The sequence below is a fragment of the Gobius niger genome (assembly GCF_951799975.1).
Source record: "Gobius niger genome assembly, chromosome: 4".
Classification (NCBI taxonomy): Eukaryota; Metazoa; Chordata; class Actinopteri; order Gobiiformes; family Gobiidae; genus Gobius; species Gobius niger.
The window spans coordinates 1,117,005-1,137,945 of NC_136855.1; the positions used below are offsets into that span (position 1 = coordinate 1,117,005).

General features: G+C 42.3%; 1 protein-coding gene across 2 annotated transcripts in view; it reads left to right on the top strand.

Moving 5' to 3' along the window:
* The window catches only part of LOC306962064 (E3 SUMO-protein ligase PIAS1-like), an 80,915-nt gene that overhangs the window by 298 nt on the left and 59,676 nt on the right, over nucleotides 1-20,941 (top strand). The window lies entirely within an intron of this gene.

Consider the following 20,941-nt stretch of genomic DNA (forward strand, 5'->3'; position numbering starts at 1 on the left):
CCTCCCCCCGGAGCCCGGAGGAGCGCGGAGGAGCCCGGAGGAGCCCGCAGGAGCGCGGAGGAGCCCGGAGGAGCCCGCTCACTCCCCCGCTCGCACCGGGCTCCTCCGTGCGGGAGATGCTCTGCGGGCGGAGCGGCTCATGACAGCGCGGCTCCAGATGCGCGGGCGCTCCACATGTGTCCTTTAGTGGCTGTAATAACAGGGGCATGTTTGGAGCAGCGCCATGCCCGGGTAACGGAGGCTCGTGCCGCGGATGGACCTGTTGCTACGGCCGCGCGCTCCGGAGCAGCGGGAGGTGGAGAGGGGTTTAACCCGTTACCGGAGCGCTCTGTCCCGGCGCCGTGCGTTAACCTCTTACCCCCCGCCCGAACCGAGCGCATTTTCTCCAGTGCGGCTTTACCCAAATCCAAACGCGTCTGGACTGGAAACAACACTGTTACACTTAATTTGAACGCTAAGGCCTACGAAACTCCTCTCAGATTTGTCCTTGTGTTGATGCCACTTTGACCATTTTGGGGATTTTTTTTTGGTTACGTTTTTTCTTTTCTTTTTTATCAAGAAGCTTTTAGATTTGGGTAAAGCCAAAGTGTAGAAGACGCTCTCGGCTAAGGCGGGGGTTAAGAGGTTAATAACTCCCATCTGTGGAGAGTCTGAGCGCGCGCAGCCTGTAGGAACCAGCTGCGTATTGATCCTAATCTCGGGACTATTTATAGCGCGGGCACATCTTTGGATCCATAAGCCGCGGCTCCTCACTCTGCGCGCGCGGCTTCCCTGTGTCCCGGTGTGATGAGTGAAGCACAGGTGTGTCATATTAGGGGGGGGGGGGGGTTAATGATGGTGACAGGGCCGGGTTATTATCATGGAAGTGCACGTGCTCAGCTCAGAGTCTTATCAGCAGCTCCTCTGTCCTGCACTGTGGAGATAACGCCTGCTTTTACTGGAGTTATAGAGCTGGCATGTGAGTTAATGTGAGTCTGTGCTGCTCAGGTTGATGTGAGTCTGTGCAGGTTAATGTGAGTCTGTGTTGCTCAGTTTAACCCCTTAACTCCCACCTGAACCGAGCACAGTTTCTCCAGTTTGGCTTTACCCCAATCCAAAAGCTTCTGGAAAAAAGGTGTGAAAATAGCAACAAAACTGAGACGAAAACAATGATGGAAATGTGACGAAAAAGTGAGAAAACCTTGACAAAAAAGTGGCAAAAATGTCTCAAAAATGTCACAAGAAATTGACAAAAAATGGATGAAAAAATGACAACAGTGTGACAAAAAAAATGACAAAAAAATTACAAAAATGTGACGAAAAAAAAGACAAAACTGTGATAAAAAAATACAAAAAATTGATAAAAAATTGACAAAAAAATGGACGAAAAAATGACAACAGTGTGACAAAAAATTACAAAAAATTACAAAAATGTGCTAAAAATTTGAGAAATGACAAAAAATGACAAATATGACAATGTGACAAAAAAAATTACTAAAATGTGATAAAACAAATTACAAAAAATTGATAAAAAATTGACAAAAATGTCACAAGAAATTGACAAAAAATGGACGAAAAAATGACAACAATGTGATAAAAAATGACAAAAAAAATGACAAAAATGGGATGAAAATTTGAGAAAAAAATGTAAAAAATTATTACAAAAATGTGACAAATATGTGATAAAAAATTACAAAAAAATGATAAAAATGTGACAAAAAAATGACTAAAAAGTTCCAAAAATGAGTGGAATACCCAACAAAAAAAATGATGGAAAAAAAATCTTATGTGAGGAAAAAGATCCTCTCGGTTCAGGCGGGAGTAAAGAGGTTGATGTGAGTCTGTGCTGCTCAGGTTAATGTGAGTCTGTGCTGCTCAGGTTAATGTGAGTCTGTGCTGCTCAGGTTAATGTGAGTCTGTGCTGCTCAGGTTAATGTGAGTCTGTGCTGCTCAGGTTGATGTGAGTCTGTGCTGCTCAGGTTGATGTGAGTCTGTGCTGCTCAGGTTGATGTGAGTCTGTGCTGCTCAGGTTGATGTGAGTCTGTGCTGCTCAGGTTGATGTGAGTCTGTGCTGCTCAGGTTGATGTGAGTCTGTGCTGCTCAGGTTGATGTGAGTCTGTGCTGCTCAGGTTGATGTGAGTCTGTGCTGCTCAGGTTGATGTGAGTCTGTGCTGCTCAGGTTGATGTGAGTCTGTGCTGCTCAGGTTAACCCCTTAACTCCCACCTGAACCGTGCACATTTTCTCCAGTTTGGCTTTACCCCAATCCAAAAGCTTCTGGAAAAAAGGTGAGAAAATAGTGACAAAACTGAGACGAAAACAATGATGGAAATGTGACAAAAAGTGGAAAAAGTGGCAAAAATGTCACAAGAAATTGACAAAAAATGGATGAAAAAATGTGATAAAAATTTGACAAAAAATGGACGAAAAATGTGATAAAAATTTGACAAAAAATGGACGAAAAATGACAACAGTGTGACAAAAGAAATGACAAAAAAATTACAAAAATGTGCTAAAAATTTGAGAAATGACAAAAATATGACAAATGACAAACAAAGTGCTAAAAATGTGACAAAAAATGGCAAAAAATTGACGAAAAAATGATAAAAATTGACAAAAAAATGACAAAAAAGTTCCAAAAATGAGTTGAATACGCAACAAAAAAATGATGGAAAAAAAATATGACGTGAGGAAAAAGATCCTCTCGGTTCCGGCGGGAGTTAAGAGGTTAATATGAGTCTGTGCTGCTCAGGTTAACCCCTTAACTCCCACCTGAACCGAGCACATTTTCTCCAGTTTGGCTTTACCCCAATCCAAAAGCTTCAGGAAAAAGGTGTGAAAATAGCGACACAACTGAGACGAAAACAAGGATGGAAATGTGACAAAAAAGTGGGAAAAGTGGCAAAAATGTCACAAAAATGTCACAAGAAATTGACAAAAAATGGATGAAAAAATGACAAAAAATGTGATAAAAATTTGAGAAATAAATGACAAAAAATGACAATGTGACAAAAAAATGACAAAACTGTGATAAAAAAAATACAAAAAATTGATAAAAATTGGACAAAAAATGGACGAAAAAATAACAGTGTGACAAAAAAATGACAAAAAAATTACAAGAATGTGCTAAAAATTTGAGAAATGACAAAAAATTACAAAAAAAATGATAAAAATGTGACAAAAAAATTACAAAAATTGATAAAAAATTGACAAAAAATGACAAAAAAATGACAAATCTGACAAAATGTGACAAAAAATGTGACAAAAAAATGACAAAAATGTCACAAGAAATTGACAAAAAATGGACGAAAAAATGACAACAATGTGACAAAAAAATGACAAAAATGACAAAAATGTGATAAAAATATGAGAAAAAAATGATAAAAAATGACGAAAAAATGACAAAAAAGTTACAAAAATGAGTTGAATACCCAACAAAAAAATGATGGAAAAAAAAATCTGATGTGAGGAAAAAGATCCTCTCGGTTCAGGCGGGAGTTAAGAGGTTAATGTGAGTCTGTGCTGCTCAGGTTGATGTGAGTCTGTGCTGCTCAGGTTGATGTGAGGGTCCTCCGGGTCCACACTGAGCTGTATATGGAGGTCATGGATCTGTGGTTTCAGACGTTTCCTCTCCTTCAGTTTTGTAGAAAAGAGTTACTGATGAACACATTTAGCAACAGAAATGTGTTCAAACCCGTGCATTAAATTCCCAAAGCAGGAGGACGAATTAGAGGAGCTGAACTGTTGCAAAACAATAGGTGCTTGAGTGAGGAGTGGGTGATTTGCCATCGCTGTTTTCCTGAAGAGAGAAAGAGGGCGGGGCCACTGTGGCAGGTGGGCGGGACTTGTGACTATTGTTCTCTGTGAAATGCTTTTGGATTTGCATTATTTCCCGGTCTCCCCTGGATCTCCTGTCGCCTCCCGGTCACTGACTCCCATTGACCAGGGCTTTGGGGGTGTCCTGACCCGTTTAGGGGGGGTCATAATCCAGGACTGTAGACGTGTAGCTCTATGTCCTCCTGGTCAAACAGTGTCTCAACTTCCTCTCTGTCCTTCATGTGTTTATCCAAATCCACGCTCTCAGCTCCGATGTGAGGTCCATCACGTGTAGGGCTGGGTTCGTTGCCGAAGAGCTCCAGTAGGGGGCGGTATCAAAAACGTTTTGGTTTTCAGTGCTAATTTTCTGTACGTTTTCTCTCCAGACGTCGATAAATTATCCTCAGAGTCTAAAAAACTAAACTCATGAGCAGCTTCAGCACAAATGCAGATGTTTTCTTAAAGTGAAGCAAAAGCTAAAACTTACTAACACTTTAGTCGTTATTAAAGATGACAGAGTTTGAGCCAGGACTAAACCAGGACTAAACCAGGACTAAACCAGGACTAAACCAGGACTAAACCAGGACTAAACCAGGACCAAACCAGGACCAAACCAGGACCAAACCAGGACCAAACCAGGACGAAACCAGGACGAAACCAGGACTAAACCAGGACTAAACCTGGACTGAATAAAGTAGACTCTTGGACAAAGAGAAACACATGGGCTTTACCTTTACGTTTTGGCCACATCGCCCTAATTTACATATTACATATTTAATTAAGTTTAAGTCACTCAGGGCGATATGGACCAAAAGTCATATCTCCACACATGTTGGTTAAATATCGATATACGATATACTGTATATCCCGATATCTCACAAATTGAGAGCCAAAAGTCAAATACGAGTAGTTTTATTGAAAAGTCACTATAAAATGGAAACTTAAACACTGTTTAGCAAAGCTCCTTAAGGCGCACATTTAAATAAAAATAAAAATAAAATAGGGTAGCATTTATATATAAAGAGATAACAAAATAAAGTGCTCAGTTTAAGAATGAGATACACTTTTTTTTTTTTTTAAATCAGCCTGAGATTACTGGTTTATTTTGTGTAGCTGAAAGAGACTATACAGAGTTTAAAAATGTTAAAATTAAGTATTTTCCTCCCCCTACATGTTCCAGCCATGTCCTAATGTGTAGAATGAGCTCAGACCTGTTCACCACAACTGCCTCTAAAATCCTGCACTGTCACTCAAAAAGGTGTCACTTCGGCCCGAATTGCCGTCATGCACGAGCTCAATATAGAAGCTGCAGTTACACATAAGACCTGAGGTGGCAGTAGTGAGTATAAAATGGCGAACTTGCATCCAGCCCCTTTAATAGCTTATCTGATTTTAGCCTGGCTAACACCAGACTAAAATGACAAGTGATATTTAGTCTGGGGACACCAATTCCTTTTCTCGTAGGAGAGGTGTGGTTTACGAATGTCTGTCATGCGTCTGCACAAGGCCACAGCCAATCGTATCATCGTATAAGATGCCGTATGACGTCATAGCGTCGCGTCTGCTGCTGTCATGTTTGATCCGTAAATAAACTTTTTTTTTTTCAAATCCGTAAATAAACTACAAGCTTCCGTATATCGTCATCATCTTGCCGTCCCTCCTCGTTATGTGATTGGTTCCCAAATCCATGCAAAAATTTCGGCCGTGGTCCCCAGGCTGCTGTGCAGTTGGAAATGATTCAGCGCACACAGCAGTCTGGCGTTAGCCAGGCTAATCTGAATTTGTAATATCCATATATTCACGATATGGTCTAACTCCGTATCTCATTTAAAAATATATCGGTATATATCTTAAATATTGATTTATCGCCCAGCCCTGAAATCACTGTAAAATATTTGGATGAAGTTTGAGTGTGACTGTTTTGGCTTCCATTATTAATGAGTTACACTTTGATATTACACATAATATATTTATGAGCTGTGCACAGGACACTCAGACTTTGACCGTAATCACAGCCTTTGCCTGGATGGCGACGCCTCGGCGGGACCTGCAGGAGCTCCTTAGTGGGACCTGCAGGAGCTCCGCCTCGGCGGGACCTGCAGGTGCTCCTCAGAGGGACCTGCAGGAGCTCCGCCTCGGCGGGACCTGCAGGTGCTCCTCAGAGGGACCTGCAGGAGCTCCTCAGAGGGACCTGCAGGAGCTCCGCCTCAGTCCCTCAGAGGGACCTGCAGGAGCTCCTCAGAGGGACCTGCAGGAGCTCCGCCTCAGTAGGACCTGCAGGAGCTCCTTAGCAGGACCTGCAGGAGCTCCGCCTCAGCCTGCTCTCGGGGGAGCAGGTGTTTGAGGTGTTTGGATCAGAGGAAGCAGAGCTTTAGCTTCTGCAGACGACCTCACATTATGAAGGCTCTGCAGCCCTGACGTCGATAATTATAACCACTCGAGCTGTAATTTTCCATAAATAATGATGACGGGAGTGAAGCGGCCGTATTATTAGCCCCCCCTCGGCCGTATCATTAACCCCCCCTCGGCCGTATCATTAACCCCCCCTCGGTGTGCAGGTTATCAGGGCTGGGCCGTTACGCCAAACCAGTCTGGAATCACAATGAAACTTTAGGTTCTACAGTATTAAAGTATTGAGAGCAGGAACTTCTTTAGAGCCAGGTGTTTACGCTGTTGGTCCAGGGACAGGATTAAAGTAATGACAATGAAAATCTGAAATACAGTAGATAATATTCATAAGAGCGCAGGTGTCGAGGTCAGCAAGAGGAATTTTTAAACACATTAGTTTCTTCCAAAGTTCTAAACATTTCAGTTTTTATTTTCAGACACTTTTGGTGAAATTGATCCATTAAAACAATAGGACCGATTTATCACAAAATGTGTTACAATTTTCAGCTTCTTTGTTCTTTAACAACAACAAAAAATCATTCTCAAAATTCACATCCAAGAAGGGAAATTGTCCAGGATTTCAAATATGTCAGATTTGAATTGTGGGCTAAGACAATGCAGCTCATTTGCATATTTTAACAAATAATTACTGCGAGACACTGCAGGTGAAACATTGATATCGATGTGAAACTTTTGCCTTATTATTTAAAAAAATCTGAACAAAAACTGCATTCCTGTATTTGTGCAGTTTTTTTTGCAGATGAAATCTAAATAATGCACCAATCCATGTCATAACCAATAAGGTTTGAGCTTTGTTGGTTCATTAGTTAAGAAGAGTGAGTAAGTGAGTCATGGTGATCAAAATCAATTTCAAATTCATTTGTAAATTAGTGAAAATTGGGCAAAAAATATCCTACGACTTTTGTGTTGTTTTGGTAAATGAATCCTGTGAATACGATAGTTTTAAGAGCTCATTTGTAGTTCAAAAACTCCGCATTGTGGCTTTATGTAAATGAGTTTAGAGCGACACGAGAGAAACTCACTTTTTTCTAATTTTCCCAAATTTTCTCCGCATTTTTGCTTATTTTTTAATGACTAATCTTTTCCCTATTTACCCCCATTTAAAAATATATATATATATTTTCCTGAATGTTTGCCCCATTTTTGCCCATTTTTTAGAACTAATATTTTCTCTATTTTCCCCCCATTTTTTTTCCCAATTTCTTTTTCCTTTTTTCTCTTTCTTATTTTTGCCACATTTTCCCCCAAATCATTCCCATTTTCCCACATCTCTTGATTTTGGAGCTGAACCGACATTGTAAACACATTGTAGTTATTTTAAGTATGGTTAAAGTGTGTTTGTCGGTTTGTTTGTTTCCTTTCGTGCTGCTTTGTTCCTGCTACGTCTGAGTTTATGACGTGACCAGTGTGTAGATGTTGGACCAGGAGCTCGGGAGCATCAGTGACCCCGAGAGCAGGAGCCACTGAGGTCTGATCCTCCTGAAGCTCCTCCAGGGAAACCAGCTGGTGCTCCTGACGGGGTTTACACAGAGCAGTAACGGCAGCACTTAGACTAAAATTAGAACTACAGTTATTCTTTTAAGGCGAGAAGCTGCAGGTGAAAGTCTGGATTTTTTTAATAGTTTCCTCTTTTAACTTCTTAGTTTTCATGTCAAAGTAAAAAATAAGACAAAACCTGTACAATTTAGAGAAAATGTAAACTATTGTTGAAAAAAATACTTTTGATGTCTCGTTTTTGTCGCTGTTTTAAGGTTTTTTTCTTTTACATTTGGGTAAAGTGGACCTGGAGAAAAAGTTCTCAGTTAAAGGTGGGGGTTAAGAGGTTAAATAAGACTTGATTAGTTCTTTCGTCCCAGCCTGAGAAGCCGATACTGCGACTGTGATGTGGAGTCTGCATCAGCGTCGGGAATCGATTTCCCAAATCAGATCTAATGGATTCATTTTGATTGATTTTTGATTCAGATGAAGATTTCACAGTCAGTGTCCTTGACCCGGGAGAGACGGCTGTGCAGAACGTAATATAAGCGTCTGTAGATGTACAGATGTACTTTAACAAACGCTGAGTTATGAATATACTTTTCTACCAAATAAAGATACAAAGACATGGAGACGAGCAAAGTGGTTCAACAGCCCATAGAGACATAAATAACATGATGCCTCATGTTAGCAACGTGCTAATGCTAATGTTAGCTCATGCTAGCTATGACTGCTGTTTTTTTGCTTCTATAATAAACATCCACATGGACCTGATTTAGACTTGACTTTATTTGTAAGTGATAAATAGCTTCAGCGAGGCCACGCCCCCTTCTATGACGCAATGACGTCTGGATCTATAGAGTTGTGTTGCCGTCCACCTCAACCTGAACACAACCTGTTGAGATCCTGTTAAAGAGCCGTTGAAAAGAGCCGCTCGGGGAGTCACAAACGCCCTCAGAATCCCCGACGGGACGAGGTTTGTGGGACGTGTTTCAGTAGTTTCTCCGTGAGAGGAGCGGGGCGTGTCTGTGAGCTCGGACACTGACGTGCCTCCTCCAGGTTCAGGTTCTTTTGTCTCTCTGGAGGCGTGCCGGTTTTGGCTTTTTGGAGAAAATGTGAGCCCAAAGTTGAGACGGTAACTGTGCACCGTGAGCTCCCGACCTTCCCATCGATGAGTCTCTGCAGCAGAAGATCAGGGAAGTGATTTCTAATCAGAGCTGGCCGATATTTCGAGACAACGTCCAATGTGGAAAACAGAGACAGGATCTCTGTGTTCTCTCTGCTCTCTGTGCTCCATCACAGAGACCCGGCATCACAGAGACCCAGCATCACAGAGACCCTGTATCACAGAGACCCTGTATCACAGAGACCCGGTATCCCTTTGGCCTTTGTAGCTCAGGCAGCCGCGCAAGGCGGAGAAAAGCAACTTTGCTCGCCGACCCAAGGCGCTCCAGCCGCCTCGGTCTCACGAGAATACGGCACCGTCGCACAGGTGGCGTCAGAGCGATTCTGACCGGCCTGCACCGCTCGCCTGCAGCCGCCTGCAGCGCCTCGCTCATCTGTCTCCGTGTTTGCAGCTGCATGTGTTTGTTGTTTCTGCATCAGAGGCTCCGTTTACGGCAGAATCAAAACATGATCCGTCTCTGCAGTTTTCTCGTAAACAGCGTAATCCGACCGACTTCATCCACATCCATGTCTTTTCTGGTTTCTGTCTGATCTTTCACACTTTGTTTCATTATGTGTTCAGCTTTACCCAAATCTAAAAGAATGGAGACAAAAACACAACAAACGCACACAACTAAAAAGCAGAAGTGGAAAGTAACAAAGTACAAGTTCTAAGTCTTTGTAGAAGGTTCACACTGTCTTCTTAGCTTAAGACTGTTACAGTTTTGTTTCTTCTAGTAAGACAGGTTTAGTGATCTTCCTCAGAAGCGACACAGGAAGTGATCGAAACTAGTCAAGCAGGTAAACTAAACCTTCTGTCTTACTATAAGAAACAAAACTGTAATAGTACAAGTTATAAGTACTTTTACTTCAGTTTATGATGAACACTTTTTCTTTCTACTCCACTACATTAATAAATAAAAGTATTTCTTTTCAAGGTGACCTCATGATGAACTGGTTAAGACCTGGTTTAGACCTGGTTTACTCCTTTAGACCTGGTTTAGACCTGGTTTACTCCTTTAGACCTGGTTTAGACCTGGTTTAGACCTGGTTTAGACTTGGTTTAGACCTGGTTTACTCCTTTAGACCTGGTTTACTCCTTTAGACCTGGTTTAGACCTGGTTTACTCCTTTAGACCTGGTTTAGACCTGGTTTAGACCTGGTTTAGACCTGGTTTAGACCTGGTTTACTCCTTTAGACCTGGTTTAGACCTGGTTTAGACCTGGTTTAGACCTGGTTTAGACCTGGTTTACTCCTTTAGACCTGGTTTACTCCTTTAGACCTGGTTTAGACCTGGTTTACTCCTTTAGACCTGGTTTAGACCTGGTTTAGACCTGGTTTAGACCTGGTTTAGACCTGGTTTAGACCTGGTTTACTCCTTTAGACCTGGTTTAGACCTGGTTTAGACCTGGTTTAGACCTGGTTTACTCCTTTAGACCCAGTTAAGACCCGGTTTAGACCTGGTTATTTCCTGTTTTTGAGTTTCAACCTGGTTTGATTCAAATGATTAAATCAAATTAAATACTCTTGCTTTTTGCTTATAAAGTATAAATATACTTTTATACTTTTGCAGAAGTACATTTTTGATGCTGTATCTGCAGTTTTACTTCAGTAAGAATACTGAGTACTTCCACTGCTGTCGCCAGAATATCACAGGTTATATTTAGTTTTGCTGCTTTTTTTTCTTCCTTAAACACTTTTTCTTATCTTGTAGAGTTGGGCGATGTCCCCTCGATGTTTACAGTGAACCATCGTGAAGGAATAATATATATTTCTAAACTTGTTTTTGTTTGGAAGGTCTGACTCTCCTCTTGTCATAAAAGGATACAGCCATTTTCTTTCTCCTGTCAGACTAGCTAAAAATGACCTCATGTGTCAGGGCGTTACTTTGAAGCCTCAAGGTTCAGAAAATATGCAGAAGTTTGAAATAACATTTTTAATCTGTTTCATAGAAGCGTTTTGATAAATTGTGATTATAATGTAAGTCTGTGGAGTCAAAGGGCCCACGATGGAAATGTGACTTTGCGACAGAAAGTTGGCAATGAAAAGGTTCAAATATTTTAAAAGTTTGATTTTTTTTATATATATGACAAGAGGAGGGGTCAACTTCCAAATTAATTCATTTTTTATATCTCTCTAAAGTGAAAAGCCTATTTTTGTGTGGAAGCTCCCACAATGCAACATGTTATACTAAAATTGCCGCTACATAAACAAATTTCAACTTGGTCAGACCTTCACAATAAAAAAAAGTGAAAAGAAATATTGTTCCTTCATGTTGTTATAGCTCTCTAAGGTTTCAAGCACATGTTTGTGTCGAAGCTCCGTTAACGCGAGTTAACGAGTGTTTACATTGAGGTAAAAATCCAAATGACATCAAATTATTTTAGATCACCAACAAACACTCAACTCAGGGCTGGCAACTCTCACGCTTTCACCGTGAGACACACGCATTTGAGCGCCTTCACACGCTCTCACGCCACGCACATATCACACGCTCAACTAAAAATCATCCCTGACTTTTTGCGGTGAGGCTGCAGACGCTTGTATTTGGTCTGTGTGTGTGTGTGTGTGTGTCTGTCTGTCCACGGCTCCTCTGGCATGTGTGTCATTTTTTGTACAGTATTATTCTAAAACACGACGCGCGGGACGTGAGCGCGGCTCCGGGGAAACAGAGAGAGCGCCCGAACACTCCCAGCGCCAGCTCTGCCGGGCCATGGGAGAGAAAAAGGCGCGTGGGTTCTGTGAGTGACGAGGCGGCTACAGGAGCCCCGACATCACATCGTCCACCTGTTCACTCAGCTCACTCCACTCCTGCCGCCTCCGAAGCGTCATCACCGCACACTGCCTCCATTTGCCCCAGGGCCTCTGGGCATTTGCACCAGATTGCAGGAAATCATATCTGAATTATAATAAAATTCTTGGGGGGGGGGGACCCCCAAACCCCCCTTTCAGAGTGCCCACCGACACTTTCAGTAGGTTCTGATGGTCATGGGGGTGGAGCCAAAGCCCCTCTGATCCATATGCAGCTCCTGATGTGCTCAGTCATGTAAAACGTAGACTTGTTTATGGGTTAGAACTTAATACAATTACGAGACAGTATCGCCATGAAAAAGCCCCCCCCCCCCCCCCAGCTCGGGACCGACCAAAGTAAAGCAGCCCTGCTCAACTGGCTTAAAAAATGTGGAGTTATGCAAAAAATAAAAGTCCAAAAGCACAACAATGTGCTTGTGTGTAATTCAGGGTTGATATAAGTGTTGGATGTTCCTCGTTCTCGGTTTCTCCTGAATGTTCCTCGTTCCCAGGTTCTCCTGAATGTTCCTCGTTCCCGGTTTCTCCTGAATGTTCCTCGTTCTCGGTTTCTCCTGAATGTTCCTTGTTCTCGGTTTCTCCTGAATGTTCCTCGTTCCTTGTTTCTCCTGAATGTTCCTTGTTCCCGGTTCTCCTGAATGTTCCTCGTTCCTGGTTTCTCCTGAATGTTCCTCGTTCCTTGTTTCTCCTGAATGTTCCTCGTTCCTGGTTTCTCCTGAATGTTCCTCGTTCCCGGTTTCTCCTGAATGTTCCTCGTTCCCGGTTTCTCCTGAATGTTCCTCGTTCCCGGTTTCTCCTGAATGTTCCTCGTTCCTTGTTTCTCCTGAACGTTCCTCGTTCCCGGTTTCTCCTGAATGTTCCTCGTTCCCGGTTTCTCCTGAATGTTCCTCGTTCTCGGTTTCTCCTGAATGTTCCTCGTTCCTTGTTTCTCCTGAATGTTCCTCGTTCTCGGTTTCTCCTGAATGTTCCTCGTTCCTGGGTTCTCCTGAATGTTCCTCGTTCCCGGGTTCTCCTGAATGTTCCTCGTTCTCGGGTTCTCCTGAAGGAGCTCCAGTTCTTTTCTCTTTTCTTCTTATTCCTTTTCTCTGAGCCACAATGCACAGAGGAGGCAGGAGGGAAAACAAACGGAGGTATTTGAGCGCGCGGGGCTCGCAGGCGGCGGCGGCGGGGGGGGGGATTGTGAGGGGGGGAGTGTGAGGAGGGGGGGGCAGTGTGAGGGGGGGGAGTGTGAGGAGGGGGGGGCAGTGTGAGGGGGGGGAGTGTGAGGGGGGAGGGGCACCGGCGGCTGGAGCTGCTCATAATCACCAGGTACAGCCGAGCCGCGGTAATGACAGGAGCGCCAGGAGAGGGGGGGGGGGGGGGGTCAGCAGAGCAGCCCGTCTGGGGGGGTTCAGGAGAGAGAGATACACCGATGGCCGATATACAGCTGGCCGATATATCGGGCTGATGTTTGGGTATTTTTCAGCCGATATCTCTGGAAGTGAAAGAGTTTGTGCTTCAGAAAGAGCTCAGTCTCTGAGGTCGTTTTGCTTTGGAAATGAATTAAAGAAATTTCATTAAAATGAAAAAAATATTTGAACCTCCTTTAAACTTTCTGCTCGCGGCTAAAGCTCGCGGCTAAAGCTAGAGGCTAAAGCTCGCGGCTAAAGCTCGCGGCTAAAGCTCGCGGCTAAAGCTCGCAGCTAAAGCTAGAGGCTAAAGCTCGCGGCTAAAGCTCGCGGCTAAAGCTCGCGGCTAAAGCTCGCGGCTAAAGCTCGCGGCTAGAGCTCGCGGCTAGAGCTCGTGAGCGGCTAAAGCTCGCGGCTAAAGCTCGCGGCTAAAGCTCGTGGCTATAGCTCGTGAGCGGCTATAGCTCGTGAGCGGCTAAAGCTCGCAGCAGCTAATTAAAGCTGTGACAGATTCATTGTAGTTGGTGAAATCACTGATGTGACATGTTTGTGACGATCGTGTGAGTCGTTTATAATCATGTGACCTAAAGGGTCGTTCTGCCAAAATGGTGGCTTTATAAACATCACAAAGACAACTATTACATAACATTATTTGGATATTTTTTTGTAATATTTACTAGTTTTCAAGCAATTTCAACAATATTATTTAAAAAAAGAGAGAATCAAAAATCTAATACGTCACAATAACATTCTTGTTACCCATGTTTAATGTGTAAATCCAATATGTTTCTGTTCTAACTTATTTAATCAACATCTACAGTAAATGTAGTTTCAGTGGGTACGGCCTGTGCTGCTGCGCTAGTTAGCATTTGCATTAGCATTAGCCTGCTATTGGCAAATTGGTTAAATTTGGTCATTCCAAGAAAAATAGGAAAAATCCGTTCAAAAAATGAAAAAGAGGGACTGAGATGCCCCCAGACATTTATGTTCACCTAAACATATTTAAAAATTATCAAGAAAAAACATTTTTCTTTAAACTGTTTGGGGCGGTTTTAAGGCTGAAAAGGCACAGATCTGGTCAAAGCCTGTCCTCGAGGATATTTAGTAGAAAAGTCCAGTGATCCTTGTTTTTCCTAATGTTTTTACATTAGTTTATTAGTTTTATAGTTCATTGTACCCGTGGAGGCGGAAACATTGTTTTTGAAAACTCACCGTAAACTCACCGTAAACTCACCGTAAACTCACCGTAAACTCATCGTAAACTCACCGTAAACTCATCGTAAACTCACCGTAAACTCATCGTAAACTCACCGTAAACTCATCGTAAACTCACCGTAAACTCACCGCGTCTGTGACCTCTGGTCTGAGACTTTATACTTATTATTATTGCAGGAAACTGAGTTTTTGTGGAGGTGGATTTTCTTTCTTTGTAAATATCTGATCAGTGAAGTCAGGCCTTTAAACCCTTCTGTGATTTGTCTTTGTGAAAATGAAATGAGGATTTTATTTTCACGACAGTGAAGCTCTTTTTCTTTGGCTTTTGTGATAAAATGAAAACATCCAATAACAGAGTCCAAAAACAAGACGAAATCAAACTTCATGATTGTTTTGTTCCGGCTGTAACTCCGTCAGATGAAACCTCAGTGAAAATGAAGCTTTATTTTCTGTTCTGAAGCAGAACGTCTGGAAGTTTGCTCAGCAGTTTAATATGGATCAGTTCGTGAAGACGCTCGTGAAGACGCTCGTGAAGGCGCTCGTGTCCGTGATGTTTATGGCGTCGGTTCAAAGTCTGTGTCAAACTGAACTAAACACGTGAGATCTGAGCTGTGAAACGCCACATCAGCCTCACCGCAGGCGCCTCCAGAGCTGGAGCTGCAGTAATGAGCAGGTAGAGGAGCAGCCCCTCCCCCACACGCGCACACAGGCACATGCACATGCACATGCACACACACACACACACACACACACGCACAGGCACATGCACACATGCACATGCACACATACACACTCTCACACTCTCACACACACACACACACACACACACATGCACACACACACACATGCACACATACACACTCTCACACACGCACACGCACGCACACACATGCACACACACACACACACACACACACACACACAGAGGCCCACACGCGCACACAGGCAAGCACACACACACACACACACACACACACACACACACACACACACACACACACACACACACACACACACACTCAGTCTGGCCACAGCGTTATCCTCCTCCCCTGAGACGCTGTAGTGCTTTTCTCTGCAGCTGCGCAGACTCAGGGCTGATTTTACAAAATTATTTTTCAGACACATATGTTAGACGTGTGTGTGTGTGTCCTTGTAATCACAACATTGTGAGGACCAGTGTGAGTTTTTAACCAACAGAACTTCTTTGATGGACTGTTTGACGGTCAAGATGTGGCTTTAGGGTTCAAGGTCTGGGTCATACTTTGTCTATGAGTGTCCTCACTAAGATAGAGGTACAAGATTGTGTGTGTGTGTGTGTGTGTGTGTGTGTGTGTGTGTGTGTGTGTGTGTGTGTGTGTGTGTGTGTGTGTGTGTGTGTGTGTGTGTGTGTGTGTGTGTGTGTGTGTGTGTGTTCTTGTAAAGCATCACATGTGGGGACGTCCACCTGTATACACACCAGCCATGTGGGGACCTAAAACCTTATGAGGACCTCATTCGAGGTCCCCAGAGGCACAATGCTTTTAAACGGCTAGAAATGGCCTCAAGATGGGCCCCATGTACTTTTCCTGAGAAGTCCCCAGAATGTCCAAAACCTGAATTAGTGTGAGTGTATGCGACCCTAGTGGACACACTGAGGTACTGCAGTCCTCATATGACACCATGTTCTGGTTCTGTGTATCACAGGTCCCCACAAAACAGCGCCCCCACAAGGTGGCTGTTGGTACTGCATCAGTCCTCATATGACACCATGTTCTGGTAGTGTGTATCACCAAGTCCCCACAAAACACCACCACCATGTGTTTGCTGTTGCACTGCACTTATTACAACTTCAACCTTTGTAACCTTTTACATTATAAATACATGAAAATATGAGTTGTTTTCTTAATGTAACATACAATTAAAAAAAAGCAAATAAGCAGGATATGAGAAATACAGTAACTGGTTTTCTTAAGTTACTAGCTACCATTGCTAAAACTAAAATGGATATATTTTATTGGTAAATGGTCTCAACTTATATTGCGCTTTTCCACCTACATAGGCAGTCAAAGCACTTTACAATAAAGGAACCATTCACTCTCTCATTCATACAACAGTGTACGCAGACACTTGAGGCATGGAGGGTGAAGTGTCTGGCCCAAGGACACAAGGTCAGTACGCAAATTTGAACCCCCGACCTTCTGATCATGAGACGACCCGCTCTACCAACTGTGCCACAGTCACCACCATTATCGTTTAATGATTATTATTTCAACTTAATTCAATATAAGCGTAATGTTAACATGATTTGTTAACACAGACAACCCAAAAGAAAATCATAAAAACTAAAATAAATGTTCTCTTCAGCCTTCAGCCCTATCTGCAGAGGGACTTTTATCTGCCCTGAGTCTATCTATAGCCTGTCCTAGGAGCGATCACTGTTATTGTTTGCCTCCACGATTTTTACCAGATGAAGGTAGAAAAGTGCCATAAATGTGATTTAATGTAGGCTTCACATGAACAGTATTTCACCAGTCTAGAGCTGTGGGCTGTGTGGAACATGCTGTAGGTGTCTCCAGAGCAGTAGCCTACCTAAGTGTTGGAAGTGAATATCCAACATCCAACGTGAAACCAACTTCAATGTGCACCACATCATTTGCCTTCCATGAACTTTCATAGCGGCCTCTATCTTTTTATCTTCACTACAAGGGCGTTTATTAACAGCGCTGGCTGCTTTGAATCAAGTCTAAATCAGTCATTAAATCTATGTCATTAACCATTGCGTGAATATTTGTAAAGCACTTTGAGTTATTTTGTATGAATGGTTCTCTTCAAATACAGTTGATGGATTGACAAATAGAATTATAAATTGGCTTGTCTGAGTGTTGGGGAGGGACTTGTGTCCTGCTTCTGCTCCTCCCTCTCACCTCTTTGTATGCAGGTGCTCCACCCTCCCCCATGGCTACTGGGTGTGGCTTCTCAGCTGTCCCCTAAGATTGGCTGCATCTGGCCTGGTGGCTCAGCTCAGTCCCAGCCTGGTCTCCAGCCACCTTTGCCATTTTTGGAGTTAAACTTTGTAATAAAATTGGTATTTAACCGCCCTTCTGGTTGCTTTCCTCATTGAGCCGGTCGGGACAATTTGTGAAAAAGGAGCTATATTAAAGCTGTTAATATTGTTGTTTTGTTTACAATAGTGACGTTTAAAGAACAATTAAGACTGAGAGGTCCATTAAAACGAACTAGAAAACAAACATTTAGGGATGCACCGATAGTATCAGGTATCCAGGACCTAGGAAACAAATGACAAATTAAGCCTTGGAAAAAATGATTAATAATAATGAAAATTATATTCAATAAAAAAAAAAGAATAAAATAGCATATGTAAGATTCTCATATAACTAAATCTACGTTTCTCAGGTAAATGGGTAACTACTAACTAGTCTGCTATGATATAGTCTATAAACCATCTATACACAAGAATGTTTGAGAAAAATGCATGGTACTCGTTTTGGTATTCGGTGTTGGCAAGTAGGCTACTCAAGTCAAAGTACTCATAACAGTTTTAGAAAAAAGTAGTATCGGTGCATCCCTATCAACAATAACAACAGACTGGTGGTGATGCTCCATCATGACACAAACTGGGATTAACAGGTCCTCATAATGTTCATCTCTAAACTGTCTCATTATACAAAATGGTGGCTTGACTACATCGTGATACACAAACCAGGATTACCAGGTCCTCATAATGTTCATCTCTAAACTGTCCCATTATACAAAATGGTGGCTTGACTACATCGTGATACACAAACCAGGATTACCAGGTCCTCATAATGTTCATCTCTAAACTGTCTCATTATACAAAATGGTGGCTTGACTACATCGTGATACACAAACCAGGATTACCAGGTCCTCATAATGTTCATCTCTAAACTGTCTCATTATACAAAATGGTGGCTTGACTACATCGTGATACACAAACCAGGATTACCAGGTCCTCATAATGTTCATCTCTAAACTGTCTCATTATACAAAATGGTGGCTTGACTACATCGTGATACACAAACCAGGATTACCAGGTCCTCATAATGTTCATCTCTAAACTGTCTCATTATACAAAATGGTGGCTTGACTACATCGTGATACACAAACCAGGATAAACAGGTACTCATAATGTTCATCTCTAAACTGTCTCATTATACAAAATGGTGGCTTGACTACATCGTGATACACAAACCAGGATAAACAGGTCCTCATAATGTCCATCTCTAAACTGTCTCATTATACAAAATGGTGGCTTGACTACATCGTGATACACAAACCAGGATTAACAGGTCCTCATAATGTTCATCTCTAAACTGTCTCATTATACAAAATGGTGGCTTGACTACATCGTGATACACAAACCAGGATTAACAGGTCCTCATAATGTTCATCTCTAAACTGTCTCATTATACAAAATGGTGGCTTGACTACATTGTGATACACAAACCAGGATAAACAGGTACTCATAATGTCCATCTCTAAACTGTCTCATTATACAAAATGGTGGCTTGACTACATCGTGACACACAGGTATCAGCTATGTGCTAACTACCGACCATTGCACAATATTTTACAAGAAAGAAAACATTCAATACTACATTGAAAAACTTTTCAGTTTATAAAGTTTTAGACAAATCTTCAATTTAATTTTTTTTATTCTGTGTCCAAAAGTTGGAGCATAGCTGATTAGCAGACATCATGCTTTAAAACTCTTAATATTGAATTCTTCTTTTGAAATCAATGCTAAAAATAAATTGGATATTAAGGCTTTAAGTAGCCTGTGGACACAGGCACAATTTTCACTGTAGGCATATGTGAAAATGCCATTCCTCCTTCGCCTAATTTATTTAACCCTTTGTCTTTTGATATTCTTTAAAAAATTAGCATTGGTTTGTTTTGGTTTGCAAAATCCCTGGCCGCCATTTTGTATTGCGGGGGAGGAGCTAGTGGTGCCACTACCCGTGCTCTGCATCTCTCTGCATCTGCGTCCACGACAGATGTCACGTAGCCTACAGTCAACAAACTGGTAAGTCTTTTTTTGAGAGTTAACTAAGTTAGAGATGACAAATTAGTTTGCAATGTTCATGTTCTAAGATATGTGCTCAAAAACGTTTCAAAAACAGTGCTAAGTACTGTGGCAATGTGCTAGCTTTTCTGTTCATTTCTACCACAATACATAAAGAGACAGACTTATTTTTTGCTCAACTGTCTACTTGAAGGAAGGTATATGAGGCTCTTTTTTTTTTTTTAGATTAGATTGTTGAAAAGTTTAGTGGATATTAGCTTGATTAGCTAGCTGCATGGTGGTTAGCTATCATGCTAGTTGTACATTAGCAAAACCAGACTCACGTGGCCTCACTTTTCTTTAACAAGGAATACATTATACAGTTAAAACGTTGGTGTAAAGTAATTAGACATTTATTTTGAGCTCCACAATACTGGTGGGCATTTTTTTGCATTGGGTCGTCCATAACTTTTCTGTCTGACCCAGTCTTAGCTTTGAGAATAACCATAACATTGAACATGTTTAGCATAGTGGTAAGAAGCTGCTGTAGCACCATGTGCTGTGGGAAGTGGAGCTGAGACTGCCACAGAGGCATTAAACATAAATAACTCATCTAACAATGGGACAATAGACTATGTTTGAGATCTCAGGACGTTAAGCAAAGATTGTTCACAGCTACCATAGTTAACTCAACTTTATTTTTTCAGCAACAATGAATGAGTCGAAGGATAAAGAGGGACATGGGAAATCTGAGGTGAGATGTTTTTTCTTCTTCTTGTGAACCACTGTACTGTATAGAAAAGGCTTTATTTATTCATTCATTTTTTAATACATGTATAAAAGGAATACCACTACATGGCCATAATGTTTTATCCAACGTTTTAACCTTAAGGGCCAGATCTTGTGGTTCATAGCGCAGGCTGTAGAGAAGACGAATACGCAGACGGGTGGCGCTCCTTGCAATCTTCAGTGTCATACCTGGCGCAAAAAGTGGGCAGGACAGGAGGAGGGGACAGACTCGCATTGCGATGTTGTGGTGCTGCCCCCTCCCCATGCTTTCCCCAGACCTGCGGAAGGCGGTGGGTAGCGGGGGGGTTCTCTTGTAAACGCGCAACATGCGTGATGCAACGCGCAATGTTTAGTAAAGATTAAAGAAATAAAACTGTCCCTCCGCTGCTGCAGCCATTCGCTGCAGATCCAAGATGAGCGGGCGGGACAGAGAGGAGCAGCCTCGCGCTGGACACCGTTCGAATGCGCAAAGTTACGAAATGTACAGGATTTAACTGATCAGAAACTGTCATATCGGCTGCGGAGGAGTTGCAGAGTTATGTAGCAGTTGCAAGAAAACTGTAGCGTATTGGAACATTTACGCTACAGCTGCAGGGTTATTGGAGCGGCTGAATTGGAAAAGAAAAAAAAGTGCGCCCTGAGCTGTGGCTACACAAGGAGCATCATCAGGAGGTAAAGATTGACACACGATGGAAATGTCTCTTTAAAACTCAGATCAGACGTGGTGTTGTGGCACTTGAAGGCATGTGTGGTTTATTTATGGAAAACTGTTGTTTTGTGTTGTTGATCTACTGTAGAAAGTAAGCCGTGCGTATCCTACGCTCGAACAGACTTTTCAAGGCAATTTCGCTTTTGTTTTCAATTTGACATCGATTC